General features: G+C 38.2%; 1 protein-coding gene and 1 non-coding gene across 3 annotated transcripts in view; one reads left to right on the top strand and one right to left on the bottom strand.

Annotated features, from left to right (window-relative positions):
- Nucleotides 1-17,115, top strand: part of DIAPH2 (diaphanous related formin 2) — a 950,551-nt gene that overhangs the window by 911,415 nt on the left and 22,021 nt on the right. The gene's annotated exons all lie outside the window — the stretch shown is intronic.
- TRNAE-UUC lies at nucleotides 6,264-6,336 on the bottom strand. The gene has a single exon. It is a non-coding gene; the product is annotated as a tRNA-Glu (tRNA).

Here is a 17,115-nt window from a genome sequence, read left to right as displayed (position 1 = left end):
GATGTAGGAGTGACTGGTAGCTGTCCCCCGAAAAGATGAACTCAGGACGGTGATAGGTCAACATTTCTGTTGGTCAGCATCTGGAAAGAGATTGGCATCCAAACAGAAGATGCTGCTGTATCAGGCCAGGTGCCTCGGTAGTAAAGAATCCGCCAGCCAATGCAGGAGATGCAGGTTCAATCCCTGGGTCAAGAAGATCCCCTGGAGGAGGAAATAGCAGCCCACTCCAGTATTCTTGCCTGGAGAATCCCATGGACAGAGGAGACTGGAGGGCTACAGTCCATGGGGTCACAAAGAGTCAGACACAATTGTGCATGCATGCACCAGGCCACATCAGGCCAGAGAAGGCACTTGTAATAAACCAACAAATAGTGGGGATTCCCTGGTATAAAAGCCTAAAACAATCAGGGCTCTTCTGTTGGAAAATATAGTGGTTCAGTGAGACTATGCTCAGAATCCATCAACTGAAATCACAAAAGCTTTGATACGATATGTGCAAACCTGTTTACCAAAGCCAAGAATATTGGCACTGAGGAGTATCCTTGAAATATTACAGAGATAAACAGTGAAGAAGGGAAAGTCATGGTTACCCCAGAAGTTGTGAAGAAATAGCATACTTATTTATTTTATTGAAGTATAGTTGATTTACAGTGTTGTATTAGTTTCAAATGTACAACAGAGTTGATTCAGTTGTACATATGTATATCTGTATCTACTCTGTTTCAGATTCTTTTCCCTTATAGATTATAACAAAATATTGAGTATAAAGAATTAGCATGTTTTGGAAAGTAAAGTGATTTGGATCAGTTCATGCACTGTAGACACATGGTTAGCAGAAAGAAGGTTAGGGAAACAAAGAAGGGTAAACCACTCCTTTCTACAGAGCATCCCTCGGTGAATCTCACCAGAAATAGAATCATGAGGCTAAATAGATCATGAGTGTGGTATTCTTCAGGTTTCTAGTTGAAATGTATTCAGAATAAAAAATGTATTAAAAGGGTTTGTATTGAAGATGGTAATGCATTTATGGATTACAAAAATTCTTGCTCTTGTCCTACTTTTGACTTCACCATTGTTTATATTAAGCACCATCCTGTCAAAGTCATGGACCTTGAAATTCAGGCTCAGTGCTTGTGGGGGCCATATGACGTGGTGGTTCAGGTTGTGAACTTTGAAACTCCATGGATGTCCACTGCTTATTCACTGCATGATCTTGAGCAAACTTTTTAATTTCTTGGAGGCACACTCTCCTCATTTATATAATGGCTTCTTAATACCCACCTATAGAATTGCTTGAAGCATCAATGACGTATATGCAAATCTCTTAACAATGTCCTTGATACCCAGCAAATTCTAAGTGGCAGCTCTTACTATTATTGTGGTCAAAGTGAGGGATGCATACCACCATGGATTCAAAAGTATGGATAAGGTGTGCCTCATTTTCCTAAGTGAATATTTTTTCAAGTTTTTGACCATTTTGAATATAGATAGCCTCTCACAAATGTATATGAAATAGTAAAACACCTAATTATTATAGGAAATTCATTTAATTGTACAGATGGATTCAAATTGCATATGGTACAATATAATATCTGCATGTAGAAAAATTGCTTCCCCCCCCCCACTATCCTATCTTATAAAACAATTTTGTTGTGCTTCTTCACATATATCACTGACATCAGTGTTTCTATAAGCACGGGAGCCCATTTTTGAGTTACCTGACAATTTTCTAGAATACATCACATTCGTGTCCAAGTTTTAGATAGAGATACAGGACTTTAATCAGTGTATGATAGCACCCCTGTCACCTTTATCCCAAGCCACACATATCCAGTTTCACGGCACTAGGACAGTTGATTATTCCAGTCATTTTAAATATGTATATGTATATTTTTATCTTCTCTAGGTATTTACTGAATTGCAATTTTAAGTAATCTTTCAAAGGTTTTTTTTTTAAATTCCATCATATCCAACACTTAATACTCTGGGGACATACCCTGTAAACAATTCCTAGATCTGTGTTACATTTTCTTGTTTCCAATCCTCCCACTCTCATTCTGTAAATTTACCTCCATAATCACCTAAAACGCAAATTGAGTTTGTCCCAGACTCAGAATGTCCCAGAATGTGTGTTCTCGAAGTAGTACTTTAATATTAAAAAATAGAGTAGTTTAGATAAGGCCCCTTATAATTAAAGAATCTGTAAGGACTGGAGTATAAGACAGTTTCTTTTTTTCTGAGACATAACTGGGAGGGTGGGAGGTATGCCTTACATTTAGGAGGGTAAGAATATACGCGTTCTTAATTTTTACCCAATTGTATGACTTTGAAAGTGTTCATGTTTGTAATTTGTATTCATTCCATATTTTTTTTTAAATTTTTTTATTAGTTGGAGGCTAATTACTTCACAACATTTCAGTGGGTTTTGTCATACATTGATATGAATCAGCCATAGATTTACACTTATTCCCCATCCCGATCCCCCCTCCCACCTCCCTCTCCACCCGATTCCTCTGGGTCTTCCCAGTTCCATATTTATGTTGAGTGCAGGGATGATCCAACCATGTAGGAGGCAAAGTTATTGCTGTTATAGGGATTTTCAGACCTTGAGAAATATTCAGTTCAAGATAAACATACAGAATGCCTACTATGTGCAAAGCATTTGCAGAAAGATGTGAGTTGAGCCCCTGTTCTCAAGAGCTTCCCTGATAGCTCAGTTGGTAAGGAATCCACCCACTCCAGTATTCTTGGGCTTCCCTTGTGGCTCAGCTGGTAAAGAATCCGCCTACAATATGGGAGACCTGAGTTCGATCCCTGGGTTGGGAAGATCCCCTGGAGAAGGGAAACACTACCCACTCCAGTATTCTGGCTTGGAGAATTCCATGGACTGGATAGTCCATGGGATCACAAAGAGTCAGACACGAAAGAGCGACTTTCACTTTCTCAACAGCTTATAAGCTATTCCAAGGGGATAACACAAATATACAAATAATTCTTAGCAAGCTGTAACTACCCTGGGGATTCACAGACAGGCAAAGCCTTATCCACTTGAGAAATAGCTTCAGGAGGTCAATCATATTTGAGATGAACTTTAAGGATATATAAGATATTCATAGGCATTTGGAGTAGAATAGGGAGAAAGGGGACCTGAGTCTAATAGGGAGGCAAAATGACATAACAAAGGGTTATGCAGAAAAGCAAGAATGATATTCAGGAACAATGAGTAGTATATTTAGATATAATGTATTATAGAATTTATGCAAACAATGGGAGAATGAGGTTGGGCTGTAAATGAGATTAGGCTACATTGCAAAGGCCTTCTAGGCTGTGCTCAAAAAGTTCACTTTGTCTTGAAAGCAATAAAAAATTCATTAACTGGAGACAGAGTTATATGATCAAGCGTGTATTTTAGTTATCTTTCTAAGCTGATTTCTAAAAATAACTGTGAGAAGATGAAAGTAGTCTTAGAGAAGAATAGATTGGGAAATAATTTAGAGATTTATTGCAGGATTTGGAGACCATTTGGATATTTGTTTTCAAAGCATAGGAGGATGGACAATGATTAGGTGTATAGTTATATCATTTAGCTGTACAGGGTTAGTGGAGTAATCAATAAATTTGGTTATGTTGATACTGGAAGAAATGTGTAAGGGTCCTCTAGACCTGGTCCCCCAGGCAGTTCATATAGCAAAATGAAAGATGGAGAGAGAAAGTTTACATGAAAAAAAAATGCACAATAAATCATCACATGGCAAAACACCACTTTTACCAGCCAGAAATTATAATTAAAATAACAGCAAGGTAGCAACATATATCTGTTAGAATGTCTAAGCACAAAGTGAGATGTGGAAGGAACTATAGGGAAACAAGTATAGTCTGATAGTGGTCCTGTTGCATGAACAATGTTAAGTGAAAGAATTAGATCACAAGAGAGTATATAAACACTGATTAGATCTGTAACAATGCGTGTAAGTTGACACATATTGGAAAAGAATTTAAGGAATGTAAGTAGTTTAATGTTCATTTGCATTTTCTTTCTTGAACAGTTATTTAAGTGAATCCTCATTTAAAAAGAATGGAATGAAAGATGGTTTCCCATCCCACCTCTAAAATACATACACATACACACATCTTTGCAAATAGATTGCAGAAAAATTTGATGTTCATTGTTTGAGATGTTGCAACATTATCTGTAAATCAAGGATGTAATTAAAGTTGTACTTTCTTTGTTATCTGCCATAAGTCTGATGAGGCATTTTTTTTTTGACTGCTGTTTATTATAGTAATGAGAAAAAAGATATCTCTTCCTCATAAATCCTGATAATCTGCATTTTAAATTCTTCCTCACTCTGGATTCTTTGCCCCCAAAATAAATACAGAAAGTATAAGCTGATTCTCATTATCATCCTCTCAATACTCAGATATTCAGTAGTTCATTCTTGAACTCTAGCTGTTAATTGATACTTGTGTTCCCCCCCACCCACCCAAGGTTGGTACATTGAGATGAGATATGTTTATGAAGCATACCTGCTAAGGTTCAGATTAATATGCAGCTAACACACTGAATTAATTTAATGTTTGCTGCTGCTAAGTCGCTTCAGTTGTGTCCGACTTTGTGCGACCCCACAGACAGCAGCCCACCAGACCCCGCCGTCCCTGGGATTCTCCAGGCAAGAACACTGGAGTGGTTGCCATTTCCTTCTCCAATTTAATGTTTACTATATGCCAAACATTGTTGCCTGGCACTCTACAGAAAATATCTCACTTGATCTTTTTTAACTTATTTTATTTTTTATGCAGTTTTAAAGATTATACTCCACTTATAGTTATCACAAAATATTGGCTATATTCCCCGTGTTTTTTTTTTTTTTTTTTTTAATTGGAGGCTAATTACTTCACAACATTTCAGTGGGTTTTGTCATACATTGATATGAATCAGCCATAGAGTTACACGTATTCCCCATCCCGATCCCCCCTCCCACCTCCCTCTCCACCCGATTCCTCTGGGTCTTCCCAGTGCACCAGGCCCGAGCACTTGTCTCATGCATCCCAGCTGGGCTGGTGATCTGTTTCACCATAGATAGTATACATGCTGTTCTTTTGAAACATCCCACCCTCACCTTCTCCCACAGAGTTCAAAAGTCTGTTCTGTACTTCTGTGTCTCTTTTTCTGTTTTGCATATAGGGTTGTCGTTACCATCTTTCTAAATTCCATATATATGTGTTAGTATGCTGTAATGTTCTTTATCTTTCTGGCTTACTTCACTCTGTATAAGGGGCTCCAGTTTCATCCATCTCATTAGGACTGATTCAAATGAATTCTTTTTAATGGCTGAGTAATATTCCATGGTGTATATGTACCACAGCTTCCTTATCCATTCATCTGCTGATGGGCATCTAGGTTGCTTCCATGTCCTGGCTATTATAAACAGTGCTGCGATGAACATTGGGGTGCACGTGTCTCTTTCAGATCTGGTTTCCTCAGTGTGTATGCCCAGAAGTGGTATTGCTGGGTCATATGGCAGTTCTATTTCCAGTTTTTTAAGAAATCTCCACACTGTTTTCCATAGTGGCTGTACTAGTTTGCATTCCCACCAACAGTGTAAGAGGGTTCCCTTTTCTCCACAGCCTCTCCAGCATTTATTGCTTGTAGACTTTTGGATAGCAGCCATCCTGACTGGCGTGTAATGGTACCTCATTGTGGTTTTGATTTGCATTTCTCTGATGATGAGTGATGTTGAGCATCTTTTCATGTGTTTGTTAGCCATCTGTATGTCTTCCTTGGAGAAATGTCTGTTTAGTTCTTTGGCCCATTTTTTGATTGGGTCATTCATTTTTCTGGAATTGAGCTGCAGGAGTTGCTTGTATATTTTTGAGATTAATCCTTTGTCTGTTTCTTCATTTGCTATTATTTTCTTCCAATCTGAGGGCTGTCTTTTCACCTTACTTATAGTTTCTTTTGTAGTGCAAAAGCTTTTAAGTTTCATTAGGTCCCATTTGTTTTACAATACATCCTTAAGTCTATCTTAGACCCAATAGTTACTGGTAAACACTGGTTTGACCTCTATGTCTGTGAGATCTCACTTGATCTCGGTAGTAACCATCTGAGGTCTGAAACGTTATCCCTATTTTAGGCATCAGTTCAGTAGGCAGTTCTCTTCAGAGCCTAGGACTCTAAAGCCAGTGTTCTTTCTTTTCTGCCATGGTACCTTTTTTTTTTTCCTAATTTTTTGGCCATGCCTCATGGCATGGGGGAATCTTAGTTCCCTGAACAGGGATCAAACCTGTGCCCCCTGCATTGAAAGCACAGAGTCTTAACCACTGAACCACCAAGGAAGTCCCACCGTGTTATCTAAGTGGCTAGTTTTCAACAAAAAGAAGGTACACTGTGTGTTATGGCTCATAGTATAGTTTTTAACAGATAACATAAATTTTTAGAAAGCAGCATATTTTTAAGAAAGATCTTCCTAAAAACAAAGAAAAAAGAAGTGTGCTGCTTTTCCTCACTTAAAAAATGTATATAGTTGCTATAAAATCTCTTTATAAGGGCATTTGGAAAACTTGATACAAAGTAATTCAAAATTATACTAGCAATTTAAGTGGAATCCAAACATACAGCAAGAGTCTCTACTACTTTAATGATTTCAGTTAAATAAAACCTATAAGCTGATAAAAAATTTTGAATCTGTATTTGAGTAGGTGCGTGATGTTGGCATGCTGACCAATTACAACAGGAAATTAACATAGCATTACATAATACAGCACATAATACAAACAAGGAAACTTTTGAAGTAAGCCATGGAAAAATCATAAATAACAAACTACAAGGACTAAATGGAAGCATCAAGGGGTGACTGGTACAATAAAATATATTAACTATGAGAACAGTTTCTAATTCATCATATAACATTATCAAGACTGCACTGGAATGATTACAATGCTAAATTCTATGTGACTGCTGGACAATTATTGAGATTGGAGATTTGAACCAGATGATTACCAGTCTTTTAAAGTAGAGGCAGGAGGGGCTGCTGGTATGAGTCATGTAGAAAGATGAACTGAAAAAACTATCATGTTTAACAGAAGAAAGGAGGAGTTTGGGAGGGAAGGTAATTGTTTTAGAAATAGGATATGTGGCTTTACTATAACAAGATTCATGTACATTAACCATGTATACACAAAAATTCATCTCCTTTTCCTCTAGTCACACCATGTTTGTGGCTCGTGGGAATAAGATGAGGAGGTCATTGTTAAAAGGAATTTGAGTCGAAGTCAATGAAAACAACAGCATTTACTAGCATTTTAAAACAGATACCCAATACTAAGTGACATACACAATGAATGAAAAAAGGTATTGCTTTCTAGTCAAGTTCCAAATACTTCTATTGACGAAATACAGCTCATTCAGATTCCAGAGACTAATTGGAAACAGAGACTTTATGGAACCGAGCACTCATTTAACTTGTTCACAAGACAGTTGGCTTTGAATTATATTTCATTACCAATCAATCAAACAGTGGAAACAGTGGCAGACTTTATTTTTGGGGGCTCCAAAATCACTGCAGATGGTGACTGCAGCCATGAAATTAAAAGATGCTTGCTCCTTGGAAGAGAAGCTATGACCAACCTAGACAGCATATTAAAGAGTAGAAACATTACTTTGCCAACAAAGGTCTGTCTAGTCAAGGCTAGACAAGGTTTTTCCTCTAGTCAAAAAACCTCTAGTCAAGGTTTTTCCAGTAGTCATGTATGGATGTGAGAGTTGGACTCTAAAGAAAGCTGAGCGCCAAAGAATTGATGCTCTTAAACTGTGACATTGAAGAAGACTCTTGAGAGTCCTTTGGACAGCAAGGAGATCCAACCAGTCCATCCTAAAGGAGATCAATCCTAAGTGTTCATTGGAAGGACTGATGTTGAAGCTGAAACTCCAATACTTTGGCCACTCAGTGCAAAGAACTGACTCATTTGAAAAGACCCTGATATTGGGAAAGATTGAAGGTGGGAGGAGAAGGGGATGACAGAGAATGAGATGGTTGGATGGCACCACTGACTCAATGGACATGAGTTTGAGTAAACTCTGGGAGTTGGTGATGGACAGGAAGGCCTGGCGTGCTGCAGTCCATGGGGTCGCAAGGGGTCAGACATGACTGAGTGACTGAACTGAACTGAACTGAACTTGACCAATCAACCTAAATTAAAATACCCAGCTCACAGCAAAAATCTGAAAACGATGTCTTAAATATTAAAGCACATACTGGATGTCAGTAGCATGAAGTTTAGGACAAAGATGAACAAAAGCAATGACATAATACCAGCAGCTTTGAGCCCCTGCCATCAACAGTGGGGAACATGATGGAATCACCAGAGTGAGCAATGCAGTGACTTTTCTAACTTATCTTTACAGCTTGAAGAACTGTTAACTTTCTAATCTTAGCTATGTGGAATTCCAATGCCTGGTAATAAAGATGTGGTGCCAAGCATCAGATATATCCATATAGATAGATAGATAGATGGACTTCCCTGGTGGCTCAGACAGTAAAGAATCTGCCTGCAATGCAGGAGACCCAGGTTCAATCCCTGAGTCAGGAAGATCCCCTGGAGAAGGGAATGGTAACCCACTCCAGTATTCTTGCCTGGAAAATCCCATGGACAGAGGAATCTGGTGGGCTACAGTCCATGGGGTCACAAAGAGTCAGAAACGACTGAGCAACTAACACTTTCACTTTCATATATATATATATGTGTGTGTGTGTGTATGTATGTATATATGTATATAGCTACATTCACAAAGGTTCGTGTGTGTGTATGTATATATGTATATAGCTACATTCACAAAGGTTTGTGTGTGTGTATATATATCCATAGCATGTCAGCCAACCCAACGTGCATCTCATCAAGGTGCATAACTGTCCTTTTCTTCTCAGATCTTTTTATAAATGTATACTTTAAGGACTTTGTGGACAGCGTAAAATAAAATAAAAATATTTTAGGCCCACTAAAATGCAGATTATTGGATATACATATATATATATATATATGAAATAGAATCTATATATTTATAATGACCCTATGGACTGTAACCCGCCAAGCTCCTCTGTCCATGGGATTCTCCAAACAAGAATACTGCAGTGGGTTGCCGTGCCCTCCTCCAGGGGATCTTCCCAACCCAGGGATCGAACCCACATCTCTTCTGTCTCCTGCATTGGCAGGTGGGTTCTTTACCACTAGCACCACCTTGGACAATTATAGGAGATACACACACACGTATATACACACACACATGTATATGTATACACACATATGTATATGTATATGTATATATAATAGAATCTATACATTTAATAATATAAATCTGTAATCTGTTTTTATATATAGTATATATTCATATATTATAGGATTTATATATATAATCCAGTGAACTTTTGCTTACCAAAGAGCTGATTCACTGAATGTTGTATTATAATATTATAAGAATGTTAAACCTACTGTTACTCTCTAGTTGCTTCCTTCAAATATTTATTATACAAGACCATCAGAAGATTGTGGTTTATCATTTTATTGCTTTCTTCATGTATATATATTTTCTCAAAGCATAATCATGTATTATTCAATAAATGAAAGAACAATTATGATTATGTTTCATTACTTCCCTGGTGGCTCAAACGGTAAAGTGTCTGCCTACAATGTGGAAGACCAGGGTTCAATCCCTGGATTGGGAAGATCTCCTGTAGAAGGAAAGGGCAACCCACTCCAGTATTCTTGCCTGGAAAATCCCATGGATGGAGGAGCCTGGTAGGCTACAGTCCATGGGGTCGCAAAGAGTTGGATACAACTGAGCGACTTCACTTTCTTTTTTTTTTTTTTATTTTGCGACTTCACTTTCACTTTTCATTACTTTACATCCCATTCCCTGCTTTAAACCTCTCAGTTTCATATCTTTATTGTTCATGGTATTTATGACAAGTTGATCCTCGTCTCTGGAGGTCAGTATAATCATCTCTAAAGTGAAGGGTTAGACTAAACTGAAATAATCCACAAATTCCCTTTCAGTTCTAAAATTCTGTGTTCCATTATCTCCAAACTATTGTACAAGTCCATGAGGCTCTTCTAAAAATAGCTATCTTTTAAAAAACACTTTATTGACCTGCATGAATTGAGAACGGACGTGGTATCAACTCTCTTTTCCTTAAATTTGTGATAAGGGAGTCAAACATGTGTTTAGAAATGTTTAGCCTAAGAAAAGGGAAGGTATAAGGATAATCAGCCTTTGGGTTAATTAAATAGGGACTAGTATTCACTCTCTTAGTGTTTTCACTCTCTTAGTAAAGGATAGACTAAGAGGGAGCAAACTGCACTGAATCCCAGAGTGGATAATGTAACTGCATCACAAAATGTTGTAGAAGCTGGAGATGCTTTTAGTAAAGGTAACCACTTGTTACAAAATATCAGCTAACCTCCCCTCTAGAACAATTTAAAGTTAAGGAGTTTAAAAGGGAGAAAGAGGGTGCAAAACAAGATTGGAGCTGTTTCTCCTAACTCCACATGAAGGTACTTATGTATTTACTTGTATATTTGTTAATTACTTATTTTTCTGAGCTATTTCTCCTAGGAGAAAATCCTCATGCCTAACCTATACGAAATTGACCTTTAAAGATACGCACATCATTATTGCTCCCAAGTTAGTCTGTATGCACAAGTTATATGTAGTTAGTTTATATGTATCAAGATATAGTGACAGAACTTGATCCCTCCACTTCCTCCACACTAACCAGTTTACAATTTGAATGTGTCAGAAGTTTTTAAATTATGTCTATTAATCCTAGTAATCACAGCACATTGTATAAAAATAGACATAATTTCTTTCTAAATAATCATTAAGTACAAGTTCAAAATTGAGTAGATAACAGTTGGTGGGCACAGAGACATAGCTAACCATTAATAACGGGCTCATCTGGTGAACTTCGAGTTCTTCTTTAATGTTATAAGTTGAAGGGCATTTGTGGGCAGTAAGGATGACAACCCATTCAAGAAGGAAGCAATCTTAAAGTTTGTTCTTTTAAAAAAATGTTCCCATAACTTATTCAGTTCCATCTAAATATTGCAAAAAGCTGAATTGCAAATGTTAACCTAAACATGAATAAAAAATGTTGATATTTTATTTAACCTAAGAATAGTAATTATAGATAGGCTGCTTTTATGATTATCATATTTAAAATATATCATTTTACATTGGGAATACAGGGGGCATTGTCACTGTGATGTTATTATAAGAAAATTTGTTTTGAGTGCATTAAAAATACAGAAGATAATTATTGCAATCTAAGAGGAAAAGTTGTTTGCTTATGACAGTCTGTCAGTAGATGTAGCCTAGGAAGAGAAGTATGGTAGCCGCTTTATGTAAAACGGTAGGAGAAGGACACAAACTCAGAGAAATTTTTCCCAGCTGCTGTTATTAAAGAAATTCTTTTATAGAAGAGAAGCTGTTGTTGTTTGTTTGTTTGTTTTTTCTTTCCGTTTTTGCTTCCATCTCTGAATCCTTTGCTTTCATGTGGCATGCAAAGCGCCTGTATCTTGTTATTGAAACTGCCAACTGTTAAAATGGATTGAGTTGAACCAGAGGAGGAGAATAGCCCCACTGAGGCAAATGCATTTTTATACCCCTCTTTAATAAAATATTGTAAGGAATAGCTAGAAAGTTTCCCCTCAGACTTTCATCTCAAATTGTTAGATTGTAGCTGTGTGAAGATTCATTATTGACTGCTGTCAGACAGTTTGGGAGAGGAGGTGAAGAGACTTGTCTGCTGACTTTCTGTGTGCTTTGTCAAATCAGGCACTTCGAGCAGAAGTACGAAGAGAAGGCTGATGTCAGGGGATGCCTTGAAGCAGGAACTTGGGCTTATCTCCTGTGACTTGCTTTCTTTTCTTTTCTGTTAAAGAAATCAGATTGGATTGTAAAATGATGGGAATATGACTGGACACAAACACGTTTATTGCAGGCTCAGCAGCCATTACATATCATTAGTGAAAGGAGGCAAGGGGCAAAGGGAAACATTTTGATGTCACTTTCATTCTTTTTAAGGACAGATGCATTCACTGATGGGAAATAAACTGGCATCTGTAAAATTTTAGAGACTGGTAATACTTTTATGCCCCCTTTTCTGTAAGTAAGCATAAAACTTTTTAATAGTCATTAATATAAACTGAAAGAATGGGTAATGTTGTAGTTGCTTTTAAAAATGCCAATTATGAAACAGCTGTGACTTATCAGAATCAGTATATTTCTGTATCAAAACAATATATCTTTTCCTTTCCTAGGTACATACTATGGGTAATGTACTGCTACAGCTGAAGTTAATGTCAAAATCCAATATTTTGAAGGTGATACTTTTTTAAAAAATTAAGAAATACAATTTGACCTTAACTTTCCATATGTAAGGGGCTTCCCTGGTGGCTCAGACGGAAAAAAATCTGCCTGCAATGTAGGAGACTCAGGTTCTATCCCTGGGTAGGGAAGATCCCCTGGAGAAGGAAATAGCAGCCCACTCCAGTATTCTTGCCTGGAAAATCCCATGGATAGAGGAGTCTGGCAGGGTACAGTCCATGGGGTTGCAAAGAGTTGGACATGACTGAGCAACTAACACTTTCACTTCCATATATAAAAAGGCTGTATTCCTTACACATCAACTCTAAAGTTAGTCCTGTTTTCTGACTTTTCTTGTTCTTTATTCTCCTTGCCAAAGAATCACTGTAATTGGCTTGCTCTGCAAAGAGGGGTTTTGTTGTTGTTATTGTTGTGCTTCTAAACATAGTTTTAAGGAACTGAATGTATTATGGCAGGAAATGCAAGGTTTAACCTGTCACTTCCATGCCCCTATCCCCATTGCCAAATTCCTGCTTTCTGCTTTGAGTGAAACTCCAGGGAAAAGCAACATTGCTAAAACATAACAGGTCCCAAGGAGTAATCTAGACAGAGGGCTATCCCAGAAAAGACAGTGTCTGTGTGCCCAGCATGGAACTTGGCCCTGCCCTACTTCCAAGCATCTAACACATCCTCATAGTCATTTCTTCTGTATTGTGATTTTTTTTTAAGTAAGGCACTTTTAGATGCCCCATATGGTTTAAACAAATCAGAAATTCATGTCCTAAATGTTTCGTTAGTCAGAATAATTAAGTTGATCAGTTCTGGGAGCAGTGGAAGCAAAATAATGGGGTCATTGAAGCAGTCAGGCTCTAATGGGAACCTGGGCTCATTCAGATATCAAATCTAATAATTGTTCTACACCTGTATGCACAGTCCCATTGAGCAAATTCACATTAAAGCTTTAGTGGAACACTTTCCATGCTGTGATCCAAAGGGACCTGCTTCTGTTTTCACAAGAAAGCACTGAATATTTTTTTGGCAATATGTTTTTTGTTGTGTGTTAACTAAGCTCTGCATATGTATGTTGATGCCCTATCCCTACATAGGGAAGGAGCAGAGGGAAAGATGTATAACCAGGCTGGTTTTCTTACCAGCGAAAGACAATAAAAGTGCAGCCAAGCATTTGCCACCTGGAGGCAAGAATATGAGATGATTGGACTCACCGGATGGGGTGGGGTAGGGGGAGTTTTGTTAAATAACTGATGCAACCTGGTAGAAATGAGGATCACTTAACTCTTTCCCCTCATAAAATAAGGTGCTTTCAAGCACAATTTGGGTTATTGAAATAGAAAGGAGCAATTAGGCATTTTGTAGTAATGCACTCTTTCGTTTCTCCTATGTCATTATATGACTGGAGCAGCAAATTGACTGCTTTTGATTTTCCTACAAGATATCTAAGGAGAACTGACAGACCTAAAAAAATGTTAAGATCTAAAGAGTGGAAAGATGAATTTAATTCTGTCCTGTAATGACCGTTGAACTAACAGATCAACGAAAACAGATCAAGGAAAATTAAAAGGTTTGCAGTACATCCTGAACAACCATGAAAAACAGATATGGCCAGTCCTCTTTACTAAAAAAGGCCATCAATGATGAATTAACTTACCTAAAGAATAGTTTTACTTTGACAAAGGAGGCAAGGATATACAATGGAAAAAAGACAACCTCTTTAACAAGTGGTGCTGGGAAAACTGGTCAACCACTTGCAAAAGAATGAAACTAGAACACTTTCTAACACCATACACAAAAATAAACTCAAAATGGATTAAAGATCTAAATGTAAGACCAGAAACTATAAAACTCCTAGAGGAGAACATAGGCAAAACACTCTCCGACATAAATCACAGCAAGATCCTCTATGACCCACCTCCCAGAATATTGGAAATAAAAGCAAAACTAAACAAATGGGATCTAATGAAACTTAAAAGCTTTTGCACTACAAAAGAAACTATAAGTAAGGTGAAAAGACAGCCGTCAGATTGGGAGAAAATAATAGCAAATGAAGAAACAGACAAAGGATTAATCTCAAAAATATACAAGCAACTCCTGCAGCTCAATTCCAAAAAAATAAATGACCCAATCAAAAAATGGGCCAGAGAACTAAACAGACATTTCTCCAAAGAAGACATACAGATGGCTAACAAACACATGAAAAGGTGCTCAACATCACTCATTATTAGAGAAATGCAAATCAAAACCACAATGAGGTACCATTACACACCAGTCAGGATGGCTGCTATCCAAAAGTCTACAAGCAATAAATGCTGGAGAGGCTGTGGAGAAAAGGGAACCCTCTTACACTGTTGGTGGGAATGCAAACTAGTACAGCCACTATGGAAAACAGTGTGGAGATTCCTTAAAAAACTGGAAATAGAACTGCCATATGACCCAGCAATCCCACTTCTGGGCATACACACTGAGGAAACCAGATCTGAAAGAGACACGTGCACCCCAATGTTCATCGCAGCACTGTTTATAATAGCCAGGACATGGAAGCAACCTAGATGCCCATCAGCAGATGAATGGATAAGGAAGCTGTGGTACATATACACCATGGAATATTACTCAGCCGTCAAAAAGAATTCATTTGAACCAGTCCTAATGAGATGGATGAAACTGGAGCCCCTTATACAGAGTGAAGTAAGCCAGAAAGATAAAGAACATTACAGCATACTAACACATATATATGGAATTTAGAAAGATGGTAACGATAACCCTATATGCAAAACAGAAAAAGAGACACAGAAGTACAGAACAGACTTTTGAACTCTGTGGGAGAAGGTGAGGGTGGGATGTTTCAAAAGAACAGCATGTATACTATCTATGGTGAAACAGATCACCAGCCCAGGTGGGATGCATGAGACAAGTGCTCCGGCCTGGTGCACTGGGAAGACCCAGAGGAATCGGGTGGAGAGGGAGATGGGAGCGGGGATCGGGATGGGGAATAAGTGTAAATCTATGGCTGATTCATGTCAATGTATGACAAAACCCACTGAAATGTTGTGAAGTAATTAGCCTCCAACTAATAAAAAAATTAAAAAAAAAAAAAGAATAGTTTTAATAAACACACGCACCAACTTACTCATGAGTACTGTGCTCTAATATTTTCACTTTCTTTGTGGATAAACAAAAAACATATTTATTTGTGTATATATTCCAAAAAATCATTTCTTGAGTGCCTGTTATTTTCCAGGCACCAAGGAAGCAGATATAAATAGCAGTTCCTGAGTTTACAGAGCTCCCAGTAAAGTGGGGGATGACACAGGGACAGTCACAGTAGAAAGCTTGAGCTGAATCTTAACAACGGAGTAGGAGTTTCTCAGGCAGGAAAAGAAAAAAGAGAAGCTTGTTTCAAGAAAAGGAACAGCATTTGCAGACGCAATAGGAGAGCATGATATACTCAGAGAAGAGCAGGAAGTTCAACATTGCTAAAGTATAATATGAGAAATTGAGAAAAAGAATTGTCCTGAGAGGCCATGAATACTAAGGAGTTTGATTGTTTTATTGCATGGGTGATGAGGAGCCACTTGCAGATTCTTTTCTAGAATCTCCTAGCATTGTGGAAGGCTGATTGAGTTGGGGTGATGCTAGAGGCAGGAGAGAGTCAATGGGAGTCTATTAAAAGAGCCTAGGTAATGGAAGAAAGTCTACACTAGAGCAGCGGCAGTGGAGATGATAAGGAAGAAGAAATAGCAGAAAGAATGATTCAGGAGTTAGAAGTGACTGAACTTCTCAGGCAGTTGGATATGAAAGTGAAAAAAGGGAAGGAGCCTAGGACAATTGTGGGTTTTTAGTGGTTTTATAACATAATATATGGTAGTTGTATTAGTTTTCTAGGGTTTCCTAAGTGCCACTAGTGGTAAATAAAGTGTGAAAAGTGAGAGTGTTAGTTGCTCAGTCATGTCTCACTCTCTGTGACCCCCATGGACTGTAGCCCCTTTAGGCTCCTCTGTCCACAAGATTCTCCAGGCAAGAATACTGGAGTGGGTTGCCATGTCCCCCTCCAGGGATCTTCCCAACTCAGGGATTGAACCCATGTCTTCTGCACTGCAGGCAGCTTCTTTACCAGGTTCGATTCCTGGGTCGGGAAGATCCCCTGGAGGAGGACATGGCAACCCACTCCAGTATTCTTGCCTGGTGAGTCCTGTGGACAGAGGAGCCTGTTGGGCTAGTCTATAGGGTCACAAAGGGTCAGATATAACTGAAGAAACCTAGAACACATGCACGCGTATTAGTTTTCTAGGCCTGCTATAATGAAATATTGCAGACTGAGTGGCTTAAACAAAAGAGATTTATTGTCTCATAGTTATGGAGGCTGGAAGTCAAGGTGTCAGCAGGGCCATGCTGCCTCTAAAGGTGCTAGAGAGGGATCTGTTCTTGACCTCTCTCTTAGCTCCTGGTGGTTTTCTGGCAATCTTTGGCATTCTTTGGCTTGTAGAAGCATCATTCTGATCTCTACCTTCATCTACATGTGGCTTTTTCCATTTGTGTCTATCTCTAAATTTCTCTTTTTTAATAAGGACACGAGTCAAATTGGACTAGAACCTATCCTAATGACTTTATTTTGACTACCTCTGTAAAGGTCTTTCCTATATCCAAATAAGGCCATGTTCTGAGGTAATAGGAGTTAGGACCTCAGCCTAAGAATTTGGAGGGGGACCCATTTCAACCTGTATCATGGCCCCATTCACCAA

This window comes from Cervus elaphus, chromosome X (genome assembly GCF_910594005.1).
Source record: "Cervus elaphus chromosome X, mCerEla1.1, whole genome shotgun sequence".
Classification (NCBI taxonomy): Eukaryota; Metazoa; Chordata; class Mammalia; order Artiodactyla; family Cervidae; genus Cervus; species Cervus elaphus.
The sequence above is the reverse complement of the archived record's forward strand: the minus strand, read 5'-3'. Positions and strand labels throughout refer to the sequence as shown.